The sequence below is a fragment of the Monodon monoceros genome, unplaced genomic scaffold (genome assembly GCF_005190385.1).
Source record: "Monodon monoceros isolate NGI ecotype Baffin Bay Population unplaced genomic scaffold, NGI_Narwhal_1 Super_Scaffold_21, whole genome shotgun sequence".
NCBI lineage: Eukaryota > Metazoa > Chordata > Mammalia > Artiodactyla > Monodontidae > Monodon > Monodon monoceros.
In genome coordinates this window covers 68,603,471-68,623,138 of record NW_021703778.1, presented here as the reverse complement: position 1 = coordinate 68,623,138, position 19,668 = coordinate 68,603,471, and the positions used below count along the sequence as shown (strand labels likewise).

Below are 19,668 nucleotides of genomic sequence, written 5' to 3'. Positions count from 1 at the left end.
TAAAAACTTACACTTATTTCTTCCTCTTGTTTATTGGGTGGTGGTTTCTAAACTTACATGGGGGAATTCCCCCGTGGTCCAGTGTTTAAGACTTGGCACTTTCACTGCCATGGGCCAGGGTTCAATCCCTGGTTGGGAAACTAAGATCCCACAAGTCGTGGGGCGAGGCCAAAGAAAAATAATCATCATAATAAACTTATATGGTCCATTAAACCCTTCAATGGGAGCAAACAATCCTACTGATCACCAAGGCCACTGCCATTTTGTGGTTTTTTTGGGTGTTGGGGGGAACTCACCAGATACCTTTCAAAGATACATGTCTTAGATATGGGGATATATGTATACGTATAGCTGATTCACTTTGTTATACGGCAGAAACTAACACACCATTGTAAAGCAAGTATACTCCAATAAAGATGTTAAGAAAAAAAAGATACATGTCTTAGAAAGTAGAATAGGAGTTATAATTTACTGGGTCCAGAGTTTCAGTTTGGGATGATGAAAAAGTTCTGGAAATGGGCAGTAGTGATGGTTACACAACAATGTACTTAATGCCACTGAACTGTACACTTGAAAATAGTTAAAATGGTAAATATTATGTTTTGTATATTTTACCACAATGAAAATGTTTTTTAAAAATTCATGGCTTGATATCAAACTTCATGAGAAAGTGCAGAGCTAAGCAGTTAACACATTTGGAACTACAGCATCAGTAAACTACACATTTATAACAGTTCATATTCTTTTCTTTAGTAGCACTCTGTGCAAAAATGAGTAAGAATCACCGATTTGGATTACTACTTGTAATCAGTTAAATAAACCAGTAAATGTACTTATCAAATAGCACTGATTAGGCAACTGTACATGACATACAAAACATTTAGTAAGAAATTACATTATTTAATAATTTTCAGTGAAAGTAGCATTTTTCTGTATACAGTCTTATGTGATGCTCACTTTTTTTTATCAATAAGGAAATTGAAGATCAGAACATATAATTTGAACAATTTAGTGTTGAAGAGGCTCAACCCCAGGTTTTTTTGTTTTGTTTTGTTTTACCGTTAATCCAGTTCTTTGGCCCATATATTGCCTGAAATAAAGATATGATGTCATAACCCAAACATCACTGTTCCCAATTCCCTGCTCTAACAGGCATCCCTTACTCTTCAATAGCTTTCAGCAGCAATTACAATAAAACCCAATCTTGTTTTTATGTCTTCTTAGGGCCTGGGGGAATGGGCCCTCACTTGCTTACACACTCACCTCTCCATTCTCAGGGTAGGCTCCTCCTTGCACCATGGATTCTCCAGCACTTAGTTCCAACAGCCAAGTTCCTTCTTACCACAGGTCCTTTGCACAGCTGTTTCCTCTGCCTTAAACAATTCCCCAGGGCATTTCTCTACTGGCTGGTTCCTTTCTCTACTGGCTCCTTCTCATCCCTCAGATGGGCCTTTCTTGACCACTCTGGTTTTTTTTAAGCTATCCTGGTATTTGCTCTCCCAGATTTCTGTTCATAACATTTATAGCATGTTTCCTTCAAAATGTGATGAAGTACTTTTGTCCCTCTTTTTCCCACTAGACTGTCAGCTCCATGAAGGCAGACCTTTTCTGTTTCCCTCACCAGTGTGTCCCCTCAGTGTCTGTTTGAGTTTCGGTGAATGTTTGTTGACTGACTGACTGAATACAATGAAAGAAGTGGAGATAGGAAATAGAGCTGTAAACCTGGTTAGTACAAGGGATTAAAGCCTATTCTGCACAATTTAGGAGAGTTGACTTGAAACCTTTTAGGGTCCTATTTCTTCCTTCATTTGTCCATGTAATAATATCTAACATTCACTGAGTACTTTCAGGTACTATGCTAAGCACTTCACATATATTACAGCATTTAACCTTCAAAGCAACCCTGTAGCAGTAATCAGCCTTTATTATCCTCATTTTTCAGAGGCAACTTGCCAACAGCCACTGATGGTGGAACCACAGCCAGGTGTAAGTAGGCCATATCCCATTAATCCAATGTAATCTACACCCCTTCAGTCAACAATAGGTGTTTTATCAACGTACTTTTCAGAGAACCCTCCTGAATTCCCCATTTTACCTGACCTTCAGTATCTTGGGACCGAAACCTACTAGAGGTGGTTGCTAACCCCTCAGGGGGTTTCTTGGGGAATCTGAGCGCTCTTGGTAGAGGAGCGGCCTTTCAGGCAGACGCGACGAGCTCTGGCTAGCCAATGTCAGGACTCCTGGGACGGCTGGGGAGGAACGAGGAAACAAGTCAGTTGGCCCATGACGGATCCCTGACCCTCGGGGTGGTGAAAGGGGAAGGGAAGGTGTATGCCGCCCACTTTCGCCTAGGGGTCCGGATCTCCCAACGCGAAGGGGAACCACGGCGCACTTCCCCAACTCTACCGCGCGACAAGAGAGAACGCCCCTCAGCTCCGCCCACCTTCGACGCCCATAGCAGTATCGGGCGCTAGGACCCTGCGACCCTCAACCTGTCCCTGTCCTGCCCCCTCAGGCAAGGGACTGGCCCTCTATTGGCGCTCACAGGCCGCGATCCCCGCCTCCGCCCACTCCGTCACTGTCAAGATGGCGCCGGTCGCAGCGGCGGCGGCCGCGGCGGCTGGAACCAGAGAAGGAGGCGGAGGCAGCGGCGGCCGCGAGGGGAGGGGGAGTCCCGTCTGACTGAGACGGCAGGCCTGGGCGGGCGGGGGTGCCGCGCAGGGCGGAGCGCCGGGCTGGGAATGAGCTAAGCGGGTTCTCAGCCCCGCGGCATTCAGCCTCTCGTGTCCCGACGCCGCTGGTGAGTGGACGCGGCACCGCTCTCCAAGCTCGACCAGCTGCTCGCGAGGGAGCCAGCGGTGAGGTGAGTGTGGGGGCGCCAGCGCGGACAGCGGTGGCATGTGGAGCTGTCACTGCCCGGAGCGGTGTCAGCCGCGGGCACGGGAGTGGGGCCGGCTGGACTCGGAGATGTGGCGTGGATGGCCGCGACCTCCGCCCGGGGATTTCTCGGAGCCTGGCCGTCCTCCGAGAGCTGGGTCTGCTCCGGATGGCGCGGCGGTGCTGAGTGTAGCACCCGCGCCTCTGCGTCGGATGCTGGGGGGACTCCTGTGTTTTCATTCCGGATTTTCTATTCCGGGCTGGCCTGGGGCTCTTGTTGGGAGCTGGGGGTGGGGGCGGGGGCGGTGAAAGGGGAGGTCCTGGAGCTGGGATTTTGACAAGCCCGTTACGTAAGACGGAGGTGGCCTCCCGGAATCCCACCTGCTCGCTGTTTTAAACAGGCGGCAGCTGGATCCTGGCTGGCCCCCAGAGGCCCGATTTTCCTCCCAGAGGTCTGCCTAGCCTACTCCGACCAGCGTGAACCTGCTAAACGTCCAACTTGTCCAGTTTGGGTTTTTTTCCCAGTCTTTTTTGGGGGGCGGGGGCGGGAGAGGGTAAACAATTACTGGTAGCCACTGTTCCCTTTGAAGTTTACCGCTTTCTTGGAAGGGGGGGAAGCTTGTGACCTAAAACTGGGTCGCAGCGACAGCGTTTCGTTATCGTACTTTTAACTGACAGATGTGCTGGAAGATTTTTGTTATTGTTCCAGTGTGCTTTTAATTCAAACGTATGGTTACGCCTGGAGCCTTAGAGAAGGGTTTTTGTCTTATAGGACAGTTATTTTTTGTTTGCAGCAGCAGGATAGGCATCAGTCAACAGGCATGTATTTATCTGAGGAGAAAACGCGTGTCAGCTAGCTAGAGACCCGTGAGGGCAGAAATTGTATTACTACGTGAATATGTTATTCTTTAAAATATTATCCGTTAATGAAAATAATAGTCCAAGTTTAAAAGAAGCAATTTTACAAGATTACAAGCTGTTGTTTGGTGTATATGGTCTCTTTCTATTTTCTGCTTGCCCTAGTCTACCTCTTCTCTCCTCTTGGGGGAAGGAGGCGGAGACACCTGTAAACAGCGTAACCCAGGTTACACTAATCTATTGTAGTACATTTGAGATTATTGTAAAAAGTAGTCTCCGGGGGACCTAAGATTGGGTAATAAGTAAGGACTCTTGGGGTAAGTTATACAATTTTATGTCTAGAGTAGATACTGGGATTTCAGCCTTTGAAAACCTAAGTATACATAATTTCTGAGCTATTTGAACCCCGTTTGAATTTATAATGAAACAAAAGATTGTATTTGGCCGCTTTTACGGGAACTTTGTTTTCTTTCGGCCAAAATTAAACATTTTTGGTAACTTCTACCTCATTTTCACATTCTCCCTTTGAACTGCAGCTCTCGGTAGGAGTCCAGAATAGTATATATTATCATCATCGTCATTATTGTACATACTATATGTTACATAATTTTCTTTTTCTGAATGATTAAACATAGACTTAACTTCATTGTGGGTTTTATAAGAATGTAATTGATCTTGACAGCAGCCCAGTACTGGGAATAAATGTAAGTAAAATTTGGCCTGAGTTTTAAATTTATGTACACAAATTTACACTTTTGAAAATTGGTGAAGCGATATAAATTTTCTGATTGTGCAAGAGAGCCAGGAAGCTGATGCTGATTTGTTCTGAACTTTTCCACATGAATTACCACTGGCTTAAATAGTTATTGATTCTTAAGCTCCTGGAGCTGTTGACCTATTTGTGGCAGCTTGAATAAAATTTGGAATAATTGGGAGGCTATAAGAGGGAAGAAATACAGTACATGACATTTTCTAATTCATTCAAAAAATAATAAAAATCATGGAGGAATTGTAAAAGAAAACTGTGTTCTCACTGAGTGATATATTAATTACATTATCTTTTCTGTTTGCAGAATTTTTCTAAGCAGTCTACTTACTATGAAAACCTAGATTTAAGCACCAATACAAACAGATGTTTGATATATTATAAATGTTGTTTATTCCTATTTAAATTGATGGCTCCTTATTCTAAGTGGAAAACAGAAGTGGCTGTAGCAGGAAGATTGGCTTGCTGTTCTTGTCCTCTCTGATATCAGAGACTTACCTTTCAGGACTTTTTCCTCCTTCCTACAAGGTGTAGAAGAAGAGAATGAAGAAAACTTGATAAAATTTCTTCCTTTCTTGTTTGTTTGTTCAATGTCCTACTGATTATTGCTCAGTAGAATTTGTGGGTTGGGGGAAGTCAAGCACTCCATGCTTTATTACTTATTATTACTTATTACTTTATTACTTATTACTGTGTATCATAATTACCACTTTGAATTCTACAATAGCAGTGTAGAACTTTATACATAAGAAAGGATTAATTTATATAGTTGTTACTATAATAGTGAAAAATTTGTGATAGTTAAAATGCCATATAATAGAGGATTAGTGAAATTAATGATGGTTAATCTGTGTGGTAAATGCAGTTATTAAAAGTCATTTTAAAAGATATTTACTAACATGAGAAAGCACAATATAATCTTGAGATAAAAATCAGAATATAAGGAATTACTATGTTATTACTTATAATATATCACATATATGGCAAAATGATTGGCAGGAAGTACATAAAATATTAAAAGACATTATCTCTGGATGATAGGATTATAGGTAACTTCTATTTTAGTGTTTGTACTTTGTTCTGTCTTCTGAATAGTATTACTCTAATAATCACTAAAATGACATTAAAATATTTTCAAGAGTCAGAGGAGAAAATCCTGAAAATCCCACATAACCACCGCCCCAACAGAGAAACTACCTTATGATTCATTATTAGCCAAACTAACTGAAAATACGGTGATTATGCAATATACACAATAATGGAAACAGCCAATAATACAGGTGAAGGCATTCTCCTAGCTACCAGCACCAGCCTGGTAATAGTTTTCCATATGTGGATGCTCCGATTAATGCACATCGTTACTCTCCAACTTCTTTTCTGTTTGTGTCTTACACCCTAACTGTTCTGTGTTGCCAGTGCCACCTATTGATGGACTGCTTGACTTAAGTCTTTTCCTCATTACCTCATCAGTCAGCAGTTTGTGAATGTTTATGAGGTGCCAGGTACTTTGCTAGTCACTGAGTATACAAAGGTGAATGAATGAAATGAAGTTTCTAACCTCAAACTCTGGTAGAGAACCTTTCTTTTCTTCTTGGTTCATCAGTGCATATTGTATACTCTGTTTTTTCTGTCCCACTGCTCATGCCCTGGCGCCTCAGGCAGTATCTTTTTCCTGGTGCTCACATCCTCTTTTAACTTTCTTTATGGGAAAGTATGTTCTGAGTTCCAGACAACCAATTTACAAATAAATTTTTGGAACATTACTTGATTGTATGTGGGGGAATCTTAAGTTCAGAAGGGCTGCATATATGTTCATCTATGGCTGTTGTTATTTTTTAAAGTATGTGACAATTTCTTGGTACTTTCTTCTTGCTTCCTTCTTTTAAAAACCACCAACAAGTAGAAAGCAGCAGAAAAAAGAGGTAGAAAGGTATCAAGGGAGCTTTCTTGCTAGTGCTATATATACTTCATTTTCCCTGAGAAGAGTGAGTCATCAAAATGTAAAGTAAGAGATACTGTTTCTGATATACTTCTAGTATATCTCTTTTGAGGCCTGTAAAAATGCATTTTCCATATGTATGTTAAAGTATATATACATATATAAACTCACAGTTTAGCTGTTTGCATTTCCAAATAAAACCAGAAATATGGAGATTGGAAATTTCTTAAATTTCTTTTTATTTTTTAAAAAATTATTTGTTTATTTATTTTTGGCTGTGTTGGGTCTTCATTGCTTTGTGTGGGCTTTCTCTAGTTGGCGGCAAGCGGGGGCTACTCTTCGTTGTGGTGCGCGGGCTTCTCATTGCAGTGGCACACGGGCTTCAGTAGTTGTGGCACATGGGCTCAGTAGTTGTGGCTTGCGGGCTCTAGAGCGCAGAAGCAGTAGTTGTGGCGCAGGGGCTTAACTGCTCCGCAGCATGTGGGATCTTCCCAGACCAGGGCTCAAACTAGTGTCGCCTGCATTGGCAGGCAGATTCTTAACCACTGCGCCATCAGGGATGTCACTCTTTTTATTTTTGTTATAATATTGTTTTATAGAGGAGGCATTTTGTTTTTGAAAAGTTTAAAAAATACAGAAAATTACAAAAAGTAGTGAACAATGCACATACCATACAAAACGTTGACATTTTTTTCATTTTTGCTTGAGATGTGCATTTAATATAAAAGAACCACATATGTCATCGGTATCACACTGAATTCTAAAAGAGCAGCGTAGAACTTTATATTTTACTTGAACATTGCTGATAAAGTTAAAGCCCCTTTTGTTCTCCCCAATTTCATCCTCTTTCCTTCTCTCCTTACATCCCCTCCCTGGCAATTGTTGTGATAAATTTGATGTGTATCCTTCCAGTTTACCTTTTAATAAATTGTATGTATTTGAGTAGTACATGACATTGCTTTGGATGCTTTTGAAGAGTGTGGACTTTGGAGACATAACTCCCTAGGTTTGAATCTTGACTCTGTTACTTAATAGTTTTGTGACCTCAGGCATGTTTTAAAATTTTTCTGTGCCTCATTGTCCTCATCTATCAAATCTGGATAATAGAAATGTCTGCCACATAAGGTTGTTGTAAAAAGTAAATGAGTTTATTTATATAAGCTGCTTAAAACTGTGCCTGGCACTTTTTTTTTTTTAAGTGTGCTGGTAAATTTAACCAGCTATTAATATGATTATGTCATGGTATACACATTTTGAAACTTGTTTTCTTTATTTTACTTTTTTTCCCCTCAATTCTTGTTGGCACTATAGGTCTAGTTCATTCATTTTTTACTGATTTGTAGTGTTCCATTGAATAAATATATTGCAATTTGTCATTTCTTCTATTGATAAGCATTTAGATTGCTTTCATTTTTTATCTGTTATAAATAGTGCCTCATGAAATCCTTGCATCTCCTCAAGCAACATGCCAGAGTTTCTCCAGGTCATATACCTGATTGTCAAATTGTTGGGTCTTAGGGTATATGCTTTTTCCCCTTTACAGGGTGTTTATAGGATACTGACAAACAATTTCTATTTCTCCGTATCTTTACCAGCAGTTGGTGTTGTCAGACTCTTGGATTTTTCCAATCTCATTGCCATCTGAAATGGCATTTCATTTGTGTTCTATTTTTATTTCCCTTCATATTTTCTTATGTATGGGCTTTTTTTTTTTTGGCTGCTTTTGGGTCTTTGTTGCTGCACGCGGGCTTTCTCTAGTTGCAGTGAGCGGGGGCTACTCTTCGTTGCGGTGCGTGGTCTTCTTATTGAGGTGGCCTCTCTTGTTGCGGAGCACGGTCTCTAGGCCCGCGGGCTTAGTATTTGTGACTTGGGGACTCTTGAGCACAGGCTCAGTAGTTGGGGCGCACGGGCTTAGTTGCTCCGCGGCATTATATGGGCATTTTTGGTTAACTCTTCAGTGATTTGCCTATATCCTTTACACATTTTCTGTTAGACATTTTTGTAATAGGTTTTTTGGTTTTTAAATATGTTCAAGATAGTTACAAACGTTAGTGAAGTGTTCTTTTTATTTTTGGAGTTTAGAAATCTCTTTAACAGTGACCATTATGGACCCAAGTTATTGTGAATTTTACATTATAGTATATTGTTATTAGTGAACTTCCCAATGTATTTTCTTAAAATATGTATAGTTATATTTCTCTCCCTCTGAAACTATGAGAAAATGTTTCAGTAATGTACTGTGGATATATTTTAACTAAAACTATTTCAATTTTGTGGACTTCAAAAACCAGGTGGAATTTTTATTAATAATAATTAGTACCACAGTTTTGTTTTAGTCTAAAATTTGAGTGGCTTCCTGCTTAGAGGAGAGTTTTCTGCTCCTAAAGTTCTTATCAACTAAGGAATAAAAATATGCACATATGAAATGACTTTAGGCACTTACATATACAGTATTATAAATTGTTCATCAGTGTTGAGATTGTTTTGCATAGTACTAACTGTTTCTGTTTTTGTCCAACCCTCTATACATGACTTAAAGGACTAAAGTCAGTCTGGTTAAGGCAATAACTTCCCTGCTATTGTTATTATTATTATTAATTTATTTAAATGAACTTTTAATTTTAGGATAGTTTTACATTTACAGAAAAGTTTCAGGGAGTTACCACATCCCCTGCACCCAGTTTCCCCTATTGCTAATATCCGACACTTCTGTTTTACATTTGTCACAACTAAGGAACCAACACTGGAACATTACTATTAACTAAAGTCCATACTTTATTCAGATTTCATTAGTTTTCACCTAATGTCCTTTTTCAGTTCCAGGATTCCATCCAGAATACCACACTACATTTAGTCATTATGCTTCCTTTGGCTCCTCTGGTCTGTGACAGCTTTTCAGATTTTCCTTGCTTTTGATGACCTTGACAGTTTTGAGGAGTATGGGTCAGAGATTTTGTAGCATGTCCTTCAATTTGGGTTTGTCTGATGTTCTTCTCATAGTTAGACTAGGGTTATGGGTTTTGGGGAGGATGACTGCAGAGATAAAATGCTGTTCTCATTATATCGTATCAAGGGTACATACCATCAATATGACTTATCACTGATATTTTTAACCTTGATTACCTGGCTGAGGTAGTGTTTGCCAGGTTTCTCTACTGTAAAGTTTTCCTATATGCTGCGTTTTGGAAATAAGTTACTAAGTGCAGACCATATTCAGTGGGTAGGAAGTTAAGCTCTAACTCCTCGACGGGTGAGTATCTACAAAATTACTTGGGATTCTTCTTTAAGGGAGATTTTCCTTTTCTCCCCCATTTATTTATTTAATCATTTATATCAATATGGACTTACATATATTTATTTCTAAATTTGGGTTATACTCCTATACTACCTTATTTTGTTGCTCAAGTTGTTCCACCTCTTTCAGGTTGGTTCCTGTGACCAACAGGACATAAACCATTGTTCTGTTTTTTTGAGCACTTCCATACTTTCTGGCACTACAAGATGCTCCAGGCTAATCTTTTATATTCCCTGCCCCAGCCCTATAATCAACCATTTTTTCAAGGATCCCTGGTTACTTTTATTACAGAAGGATATTAGAAACCAAGATTTGGGCACTGAGTATGCTCATTGCTGTTGGGATATCATTGCTTTTAGACCTCAGTGTACAGACCTAGGAAATATATGTATGTATACTAACACATGTATACAGACATATAACTTTTTTTTTACCTATATGTCCATCTGAATCTAAATGAAGCCAAACATGAGTTCATACTGATATCTTTGACTCTGCTTCAGTACCACATGGTTCATTCTATCCTTGCCCCCATGCTTATCTGTAACCTTACTCTCCAGAAATGAGAAACCCGGTTCTCATCATCCACAGTCCACTTACTTGTTTGTTCAGTCTCATTATACATGCACAGTTTCATAATTGTTAACCATATCCTGGTGAGAAATGACTTTAACAACTAGAGAAGTTTTATCTTTTTTTTAAATCCTTTTGTCGTTTAGAGTTCCCAGTCAAAACACTATTTTCCACAGTTACTTAGGTCAGGACCTTTCAGAACCTTTTTTTCTCTGTCCTCCATATTTTAATTTTACTTCTTATAGGCTGGTCTAAATTACAAGTAATTATATATATAAAACTTATCAAAAAAATTTCCCTTACTAATTACAGAGCCTTAGCTCTGTATGGTTTTCTTTCTCTCTGACTTTCGTGGCCAAAAAAAAAAAATCCCTTTTCTGAAAGTAAAACTTCCTGAGGTTTAGTCAGAATAGTACTCTGTCATTTGGTTATTGGTTGATATATTTATGATTTGGACTTAGAGTTATTCCAGCTTCAGATATTTTTCATAGTACATTTTGAGAAATGCTGTTCAGTGGAGCATTAAGATCCTTGCAAGTAAACAAATATATAATAATATTTGAGTGCTCAGAATTAACCTGTATTCTTATAGTAATTTTATATGGATTAACTCATTTAATTCCCTCAAGAAGTCTGTGAGGTAAGTACTTTATTATTTTGCCCCTTTTAAAGATGAGGAAATTAAGACACTGAGAGATTTAGCAACTTGACCACAGTCACGTAGCTAGTAAATGGCAGAGCTGGAATTCGTATGTAGCCAGTCTGATTGTGGAGCCTACACTCTCAATCACTTTGCTATATTACCTCTAAATAAGAAATGTTCAAAGTGTTGTAAGAGTTACAGAGGAAGTAAAACACAATGATGTGAGAGAATGACTGAGAGGGTCCTTAGGGTACTTCTTAGGGAAGTCCTCTCTTAGGAGATGATATTTGACAGATGAGAAAGAGCCAGTTATGTGAAGAGTTGAGGAAAGAGTGATTCTTATGGGAGAATATCAAATGCAAAGCCTTCCCATGAAAAGGAGTTTGAGATAAGAACAGAAAGACACCCAGTGTGGCTACGTGCAGTGAGCATGAGGGCTTGTAGCGTTACTTACAGGTGAGGTTACATGTAGTAAGTCATTTAGTGCTCAAAATAACCCATTACCTCAATTTTATAGACGAGAAAATTGATATGGTAATCTGCATTGGCTGAAATTATGTCTTTTCTGTCCCATTTACTCTTTATCCCACTGCAGTCTAATTTCTACTTCTTTTTTGTTTGTTTGTTTGTTTGTTTGCGGTACGCGGGCCTCTCACTGTTGTGGCCTCTCCCATTGCGGAGCACAGGCTCCGGACGACGCGCAGGGTCAGCAGCCATGGCTCACGGGCCTAGTCGCTCCGCGGCATGTGGGATCTTACCAGACCGGGGCACGAACCCGTGTCCCCTGCATTGGCAGGCGGACTCTCAACCACTGTGCCACCAGGGAAGCCCTAATTTCTACTTCTTATGTCACTAAACTTGCTCTTGCTAAAGTAACCAATGACAATAATACCATTGGCCATTTTCTCAAGAAACTCAACCCCTTGACTTCCACCCTGCTGCCCTCTTCTGTTTATCCTGGAGCTTCTCATTGTGTTGATCATTCCCTTTGAGGGCTTGCCTTCCTCTGCCTGTCCCAAAAGAAGTGGTGGTCCCAGGGTTAGCCAGTTGCCCCTCTCAGCCTTTACAGTAAGCAAGTCGTAGTTATCCCTGTGGTTTCAGTTACTGTGTATCTACCAATCACCCACCAGGCTGTTTTTCCAGCATTAGTATTCAAAGCATCAGAGATTGTCTTATCTAACTGCTTATGTATCTTCACTTTAAACTCCGTTTGTCCAAGTTGAACTTATTTACCTATCTAAAGGTTTTCTTTGATTTACTGTTTTTCAAAGACATCTGGACTATTGACTTCATCATTCAAGGAACTTTGGAGTCTTTCATGTTTCCTCCCTCTTCCTCTCTCCTCACATACATTCATTTGCTATTCATTCTGCTGATTTTGCCACCTGAATATTTTTTGAATCGATCATTTCCCTAGTATCCCTGTTTCAGCCACTGCCTTATTAGGAACTACTTCCTTACCTTCTCACTGGTTTTCCTGTCTTCATTTTTATCTCTGTAATATTCACATCAGAATTGCTGGACTGGTAAGTCTAAAACACAGTTAGAAAATTCTTCTTTAACACCCCATTGTCAACTGAATAAAGTCTGAACTCTTTACCAGGTCATTAAGCCTCATCATGATTTGGGACTGGTTCTCTATCTTAACTCATAATTTCTGCTTTCCATTTTCCACTCTAGCCATAAAAAACTACTTTTTGAAGATTCCTTGAATGTACATGCTAGTTCTGAACTGTTGACCATTGCTTATGTAGTCCATCTTCTTGGAATGACTTCATTTTCTTCTTCCCTTTTCTTTTTGCCTAACTCCTCTGCATCTTTTAAGACTCAGCATAGGCTTTATCTCCTCCAGAAAGCCTTTTCAGACCCATACTTTTTTTTTTTAATTTTTATTGGAGTATAGTTGATTTACAATGTTGTATTCGTTTCTGCTGTACAGCAAAGTGAATCAGTTATACATATACATACATCCACTCTTCTTTAGATTCTTTTCCCACATAGGTCATCACAGAATATCGAGTGTAGAGTTCCCTGTGCTATACAGTAGTCCTTATTAGTTATCTATTTCATTTTTATTAAAAATATATTTTTTAATTTATTTTTGGCTGCGTTGGGTCTTCATTGCTGCGTGTGGCATTCTCTAGTTGTGGCAAGTGAGGGCTACTCTTCATTGCGGTGCATGGGCTTCTCATTGCGGTGGCTTCTCTTGTTGCGGAGCTCGGGCTCTAGGCACACGGGCTTCAGTAGTTGCGGCATGCGGGCCCTAGAGCGCAGGCTCAGTAGTCATGGCTCATGGGCTTAGCTGCTCCGCAGCATGTGGGATCTTCTTGGACCAGGGATGGAACCTGTGTCCCCTGCATTGGCAGGTGGATTCTTAACCACTGTGCCACCAGGGAAGTCCAAGTTATGTATTTTATATATAGTAGTGTGTATATGTCAATCCCAATCTCCCAATTTATCCCTTCCCCCCCTTTCCCCCTGGTAACCATAAGTTTATTTTCTATATCTGTGACTCTGTTTCTCTTTTGTAAATAAGTTCATTTGTATCATTTGTTTTAGATTCCACATATAAGTGATATCATATGATATTTGTCTTTCTCTGTCTGACTTCACTTAGTATGATAATCTCTAGGTCCATCCACGTTGCTGCAAATGGCATTATTTCAATTCTTTTTATATGGCTGAGTAGTATTCCATTGTATATAAGTAGTACATATTCTTTATCCTATTCATCTGTCAATGGACATTTAGGTTGCTTCCATATCTTAGCTAATGTAAATAGTGCTGCTATGAACATTGGGGTGCATGTATCTTTTTGAATTAGAGTTTTCTCCAGATATATGCCCAGGAATGGGATTGCTGGATCATATGGTAGTTCTATTTTTGGTTTTTTAAGGAATCTCCATACTGTTCTCCATAATGGTCGTACCAATTTACATTCCCACCAACAGCGTGGGAGGGATCCCTTTTCTGTACACCCTCTCCAGCATTTATTGTTTGTAGACTTTTTGATGATGGCTACTCTGACCGGTGTGAGGTGATACCTCATTGTAGTTTTGATTTGCATTTCTCTGATAATTAGCAATGTGAGCATCTTTTCACGTGCTTTTTGGCCATCTGTGTGTTGTCTTTGGAGAAATGTCTATTTAGATCTTCTGCCCATTTTTTGATTGGGTTGTTTGGTTTTTTGACATAGAGCTGCATGAGCTGTTTGTATATTTTGCAGATTAATCCCTTGTCGGTTGCTTCGTTTGCAAATTTTTTCTCCCATTTTGTGGGTTGTCAGACCCATACTCTTGTCTGGATTGTCAAGTTCCTTCTGAAATAATCTGTTAGTAACTATGTTATGTCTCAAGCAACTAGAACAGTGTCTGGCGCAAGAGAAGATACTCAGTTAAGAATTTGTTGAATGAATTATTTTAGTATTGGAGAGGCAGTATAAAGTAGTTGCTCTGGACCCAAACTGTCTGGGATTAGCAAACCTGACTTTGCTCTTTGACTATCTGTGCTCTCTCCCTGTACCTCAGTTTCTTCCCTTGTAAAATGAAGATAATGATGTCTTCATAAGATTGTTGTGAAGCTTAAATTTACTTAGTGTTCAGTAAATAATGTGTTATAGCCATTGCTGCCCTTAGAATGTTTTAATTTATGTATTCGAGTCCCCCCACTGTCCTAGAATTAGGGAATGAATAAACAAACCAACTAATCCTGGGTTTTAAAATGAAAGACAAATTCCTAGCTTTTGAGAATGTCTTGGCGAGCTAACCATTAGTCTTTCTTGCAGCTCCAGCATTTGGTGTTCTGTCACAAATTTGAAATTGGCATTAGTGATGATTAGCATTTCTTAATTGTTCTACTTAATTAGTTTTTTAAATTCCTGCACACTTTTCTTATTAATAACACTGTTTAAACTCTAGGAATGCCCTTTATTTATGCTTAGTCTTCATATAGCCTATCCTGTAGCATTAACCAGCCTTTCCTATTATGGATTAAGGTGTGAGCGTGATAGCTCTGCTGATATTGTGCTTTTTATTAATTTGGGAGATAAACTGAAGTATGTTGCAGAGAAAGATTGAACAATGGGGTAGAATGGGGAAACTGGAAATATTCCCACTTCAGAGTCAAACCTGCACATTATCCCTTCACTCCTTGGCTTAAAATAAATTCTGAGAATATTGGACACTCATAATCAAATGTAATTTCAGTAAACACAGTCTGGAGGCAATATAAGTCATTAAAAATGATCGATGCCTCTGCCTTCTTCCATTATTGTAAACAATTGGGACTTGTTTACTTAAAATCTTTTTTATGGCAATCACTGTTCAATTTTTCATAAGCCTTTCCTTTTACTTTAACGTCTCATTGTTTTCTGAACACCAGAACTGTCTATATAATCTTGGCAAATTTGATAGAAATACTGTTTGTTTTAGTTTGTTTGTTTTTATCTCTGAACTTGCTGTTACATTTGTAGATTTTCCCAGTCTTGCTAAATATTGATTATGTGAAACTACTCAGTTTTTCTTATAAATGTTTATTTTGAACAGAAGTTATCAATATTCATTCTTCTTCACTATCCCTTTGAAAATACTAAAGAAACTAGTTTTTTTTTTAAAGTCTGAGTTGCCAAAGGAAACTTCTTACTAATAAACTAATTTCAAAGAAAAATGGAAAACCTAATATATCAGTCTTTTTTTAGAAACTAATGCCATAGAATGACTGTGCTGTTGGAAAACGCTTCCTTTTTTTTAAAGGTCACTGTCTTCTGCCACTGAGCATTTTAGTTGAGGACTCTGAAGTGCCATGTTTGTATGAGAAAAGCGTATAGATGGATGGGGAAAACGGTATAATGATACTTAGGCTTGTTAGATAGGACTGGCTGTTATCACGAGAAAAGACATATTCCCACCCCCTTTTTGGTCAAAATTGTAGTAAGTGGTATTATTTCTCTTTATAAAATAATTTGTTCTAATAAGCTCTGAGATACTCCCTATTCTTTAATCTCTCTTTGTTCCCCTGAACTTTGAAATATAATTTTATTCATACTGACTCACAACTATGCTGAAGTTGGATTTATAGGTTGTTGTTTGAACCTGTTATGGTTGGTGAATATTTTTCATTTTCTTACGCTGAGAAATGCCTGAAGATACCAATGTAACAAGGGTTTTTTTCCTCCTCTGGTTAACTGACATTTTTATATTCCTACTTGACATTTTCTTTTTTGAGGTTTTTAAAATCAAATTTCTTTTGTTTGTGAGTATTAGAAACGAAATTCAAACTAATTTACTCAAAAAAGGGAATTAGTGTTGATGGCAAGTGTACTGGGGATTTCACAGTACTGTACTTTGAAGGTAGAAGTACAACCAGGCTTCATGAGGGGGAGGGGAACCAGGAACTGGAAACTCATCAGTAACTCAGGCAACTTTTTCTCCCCACCCTGGGGCAGCATTATCTCTTCTGCCTCTCCCTACTTGTCTGCATCGTTTTTCTCTCTCTGCATGTTGTCTTTTACCACTGCGCATGGCCAAACAAGTCCTCTAACTCTTAAATTCTTAAAGTCACTCATGGTTCTGTGATCCCATGCTAAACCCTGGGAAAAAATCCAGTTTGAAGCGAATGTCTATGTCTGGTCCAATCAGCTATGGCAGATGAAACCAAGGTTTTAGAGAACTTTTCAGGCCCCATTCCTATGATAGGGGAGTGCATACAGGGCATACAACTCTCAGGGGAGAGGTATGTCGGTAGGCTACATAGATACCATAAAAGGTGGTGATTGCAAAGGAATACTAAATAACGTGAAATAAAATTAAGGTTTTTTTGAAATAAAAAGGAGACCACTCATTAGCTTTATGTAGTAGTAAAGAACTTAATTTCATCCCCAGTCCATAGGTGGTTATTCTGAAAGCTATAAAAATATCTCCCTTTTTCAGATAAGAGCTGATTTTTTAGCTTCTGCATATAGAATTTGAAGTTTGAATCATGCTATTTCATAAACACAAATAATCTTATATTAATATTATTATTAATACATCATGTCATTTTCTATTTAACAAGCGTTTACTGACTGCCTTCCTTTTTTAGGGACTGTGCTAAAACATATTTACAGAGCTAGAGATGTAACACTGCCTACTCTCAAAGAATTCCTAATCTAGTTGAGAAGAGTAGATGTTCAAAGAAATGATTACAGTGTTAATGTGATAATTGTAATAGAGATACGTACAGGATGGTCTTAAAGTATAAGGAAAGAGAATGACAATCTCTTCTAGGGAAGGGGATCAGGAGGGGCTTCAAAGAGCATGTCTCAAATATTACACAGGAGCTGGCCATTTGAACGGGCATTCTGGCAGAAAGAACTGAATTTACAAAGGTGGTGTGGAGTTTGGTATGACTGAAGTGAATTTTACATCATTCAATTTACTGAAGCTAAAATGAAAACTTACTTTTTCATATCTGTCCTTCACATGATAGTGCATACTTCTTTTTTCAAAGGAGGATTATAGATTTTAGAATACTCATCATTTTGTTTGTAACTGTGATGTCACTTTTGAAAATGAGTCTTCACTGATCATTTGCTTTCAGGCTCCTTTATCAAATTTTTCTAATAGTGGTTGGTTGGTTAGTTTACTTTTATGGTTATTTTTTTCCTGTTCAAGCATAGAAGTCCATACAGTGGATGACTGAAAATGCAAGGGCTTATAAAACTTATGAATATCACAGTTTTTATAAAAGTAAACAGTGAAAACAATACATAGCATAAGCCTAGTATAATTTTAAAAGATAAGTCTCTAAAAATGATCTATGTCAGTACTGAAATTACACACACAATTATTTTGTAAAATACTTTATGTCAGTGTTTTTCTCCTGTAGAGTCATACCTACCTTTAAGCAAAAGGAGTGTGAGCAGTTGGCAGAATGCTTTTTGCTTCACTACTCTGATCAGTTGATTAATGTCTTTACTTCTCTTTTCAATTGCTTTATCCACCCATTCATGACTCCTGTTCCACAGCTGTCGCAGATAACCAACCACCCAAAAAACAAAAAACCCCAAAAACCCCAAATCCAGAGGTCCATAGTTGACTGTTCTGAGAAGTGACTGAGATAGGTGAGAAGGAGAGAAAAGATAGTTGTGGCCAGCTTTGCGGTGGTGGGAGTGGTGATGGTGAGTGTGTGTGTTTCGAGTATGAGGTTGTTTTCCTGTAGCAAGCTCAAAAATGCCACTATTGTCACGCAGGTCACAAATTGTAACTGTTTCTCATCCCTTTCCACAAATCTATCAGTCTGCCTTTTGTCACTTTTATCCTTCAACTATGCTTTTGATACTGTGTAGGAAGGAAGTGATGAGCAAAGAAAAGGCCATATGCCTCTTATTTGTTGCTCCTTTTGTTTGGAATGCCCTTTCATCTCTCCTCTATTACCCTACTCATATTTCAAGATTTAGATGATAACTCTTTCTTTTCTGACTCCTGAAGCCCAAACTGTGTGTCCTTCTTGTGCTTTCTGTAATTACTTCTGTTATAGTCTTATCACTTACAGTGATTGTTTGTTTACTTGTCTGCCTTCTCTATTAAACTCTGGTAAGGCAAGGCCATACATAAATTATTTCTCTTTGTGTTCCCAGTGCCTGGTACAGAGCCTGGCATATGGTAAGGTTGCCATTTTGGGATTCTTGTTTGCAAACTACAGAGATCAACTTTGGTTTAAAAGAATTTATTGGAGAGATAGTAGTTAGCTTACAGAAATGACTGAAAGACTGGAGAACCAGACTCTGAGAACAAATAGGAAACCAACTAATCAACCTCAGGGCTAGTCCATAGCCAAAGTAATGCCACAGAAAAGTCCTTTATGTTTAAGATACCTTTGACTCCACAGGATGCTGGATGCCATTGCTGGAACACTGCCTCTGGGTACTGTATGTCACTGCCGTAAGAATGAATTTTAAACTGTCTCTGCAGCTTTAGCTCTAGAGTCAAATTCTTCATGAAAGCATCTAATTGACCAATCTATGTGCCTGGTTCCTAAATAGCAAAGCAAGTATCTGGCCTTTTTGGCTTCCATGGTTGACTCTAGGGCTTACCTTCCTTCCAAGACACACACAGTGGCAGATTTTTTAAATGTAGTAAAGGAGTTCAGATGCTGGACGGTCAAAAATAAAACGCTGACGCATGTCCTTTTCAATAAACATTTGGTAAATGTTTATTAGATGAATGATTGAGAGAATCAGAGTCATAATTTCCTGTCTCTAAACCTTTACATCATCAAGTCTCGAAGTGATTATGATGCTACTTCTATAATTCAGAACAAAATCATTTCCAAACCATCAAATAAAGATAAGCAAAATCAGCAAAGTTCTGATTTCTTAAAATGATGATCCCTCATTGTTAAATTATTTAAATAAAATTATTTGAATTAAACTTTTCTTGGTGCACTTTTTTACCATAACCTAAGCACATGTTTATTTGCTTGTATGATAATCTAACACTAACTGGAGCTAGGATTTGAGCTTGGCCTAACTGATTGCCGAGCACTTAACTTCTCTTTTTATAGTGTTCATATAGTTGTATTCAGCAATGACTTAATTGAAACAAAACAACAACAGACTAATATTTTAGAGAGGTCCGTCAGAGAAATGTTTCTGCTTGCAAAATGCAAGTTTTTATTTCCTAAGCCATCTTACCCATCCAATATAAGGTCTTTTTTTTTTTTTTTTTTTTTTTTTTTTG

General features: G+C 38.6%; 1 protein-coding gene and 1 long non-coding RNA gene across 4 annotated transcripts in view; one reads left to right on the top strand and one right to left on the bottom strand.

Moving 5' to 3' along the window:
* Positions 1-2,346, bottom strand: part of LOC114904184 — a 58,163-nt gene extending 55,817 nt beyond the window's left edge. The window contains exon 1 of the long non-coding RNA XR_003795891.1: positions 1,264-2,346. This is a non-coding gene — a long non-coding RNA (uncharacterized LOC114904184). The remainder of the gene's footprint in view (positions 1-1,263) is intronic.
* A 314-nt stretch (positions 2,347-2,660) lies between these two features.
* The window catches only part of DENND4A (DENN domain containing 4A), a 130,318-nt gene continuing 113,310 nt past the window's right edge, over positions 2,661-19,668 (top strand). For all 3 annotated transcript variants that reach the window (XM_029236846.1, XM_029236845.1, XM_029236843.1), the window contains exon 1: positions 2,661-2,863. The gene's annotated coding sequence lies outside the window, so the exon portion shown is untranslated. The remainder of the gene's footprint in view (positions 2,864-19,668) is intronic.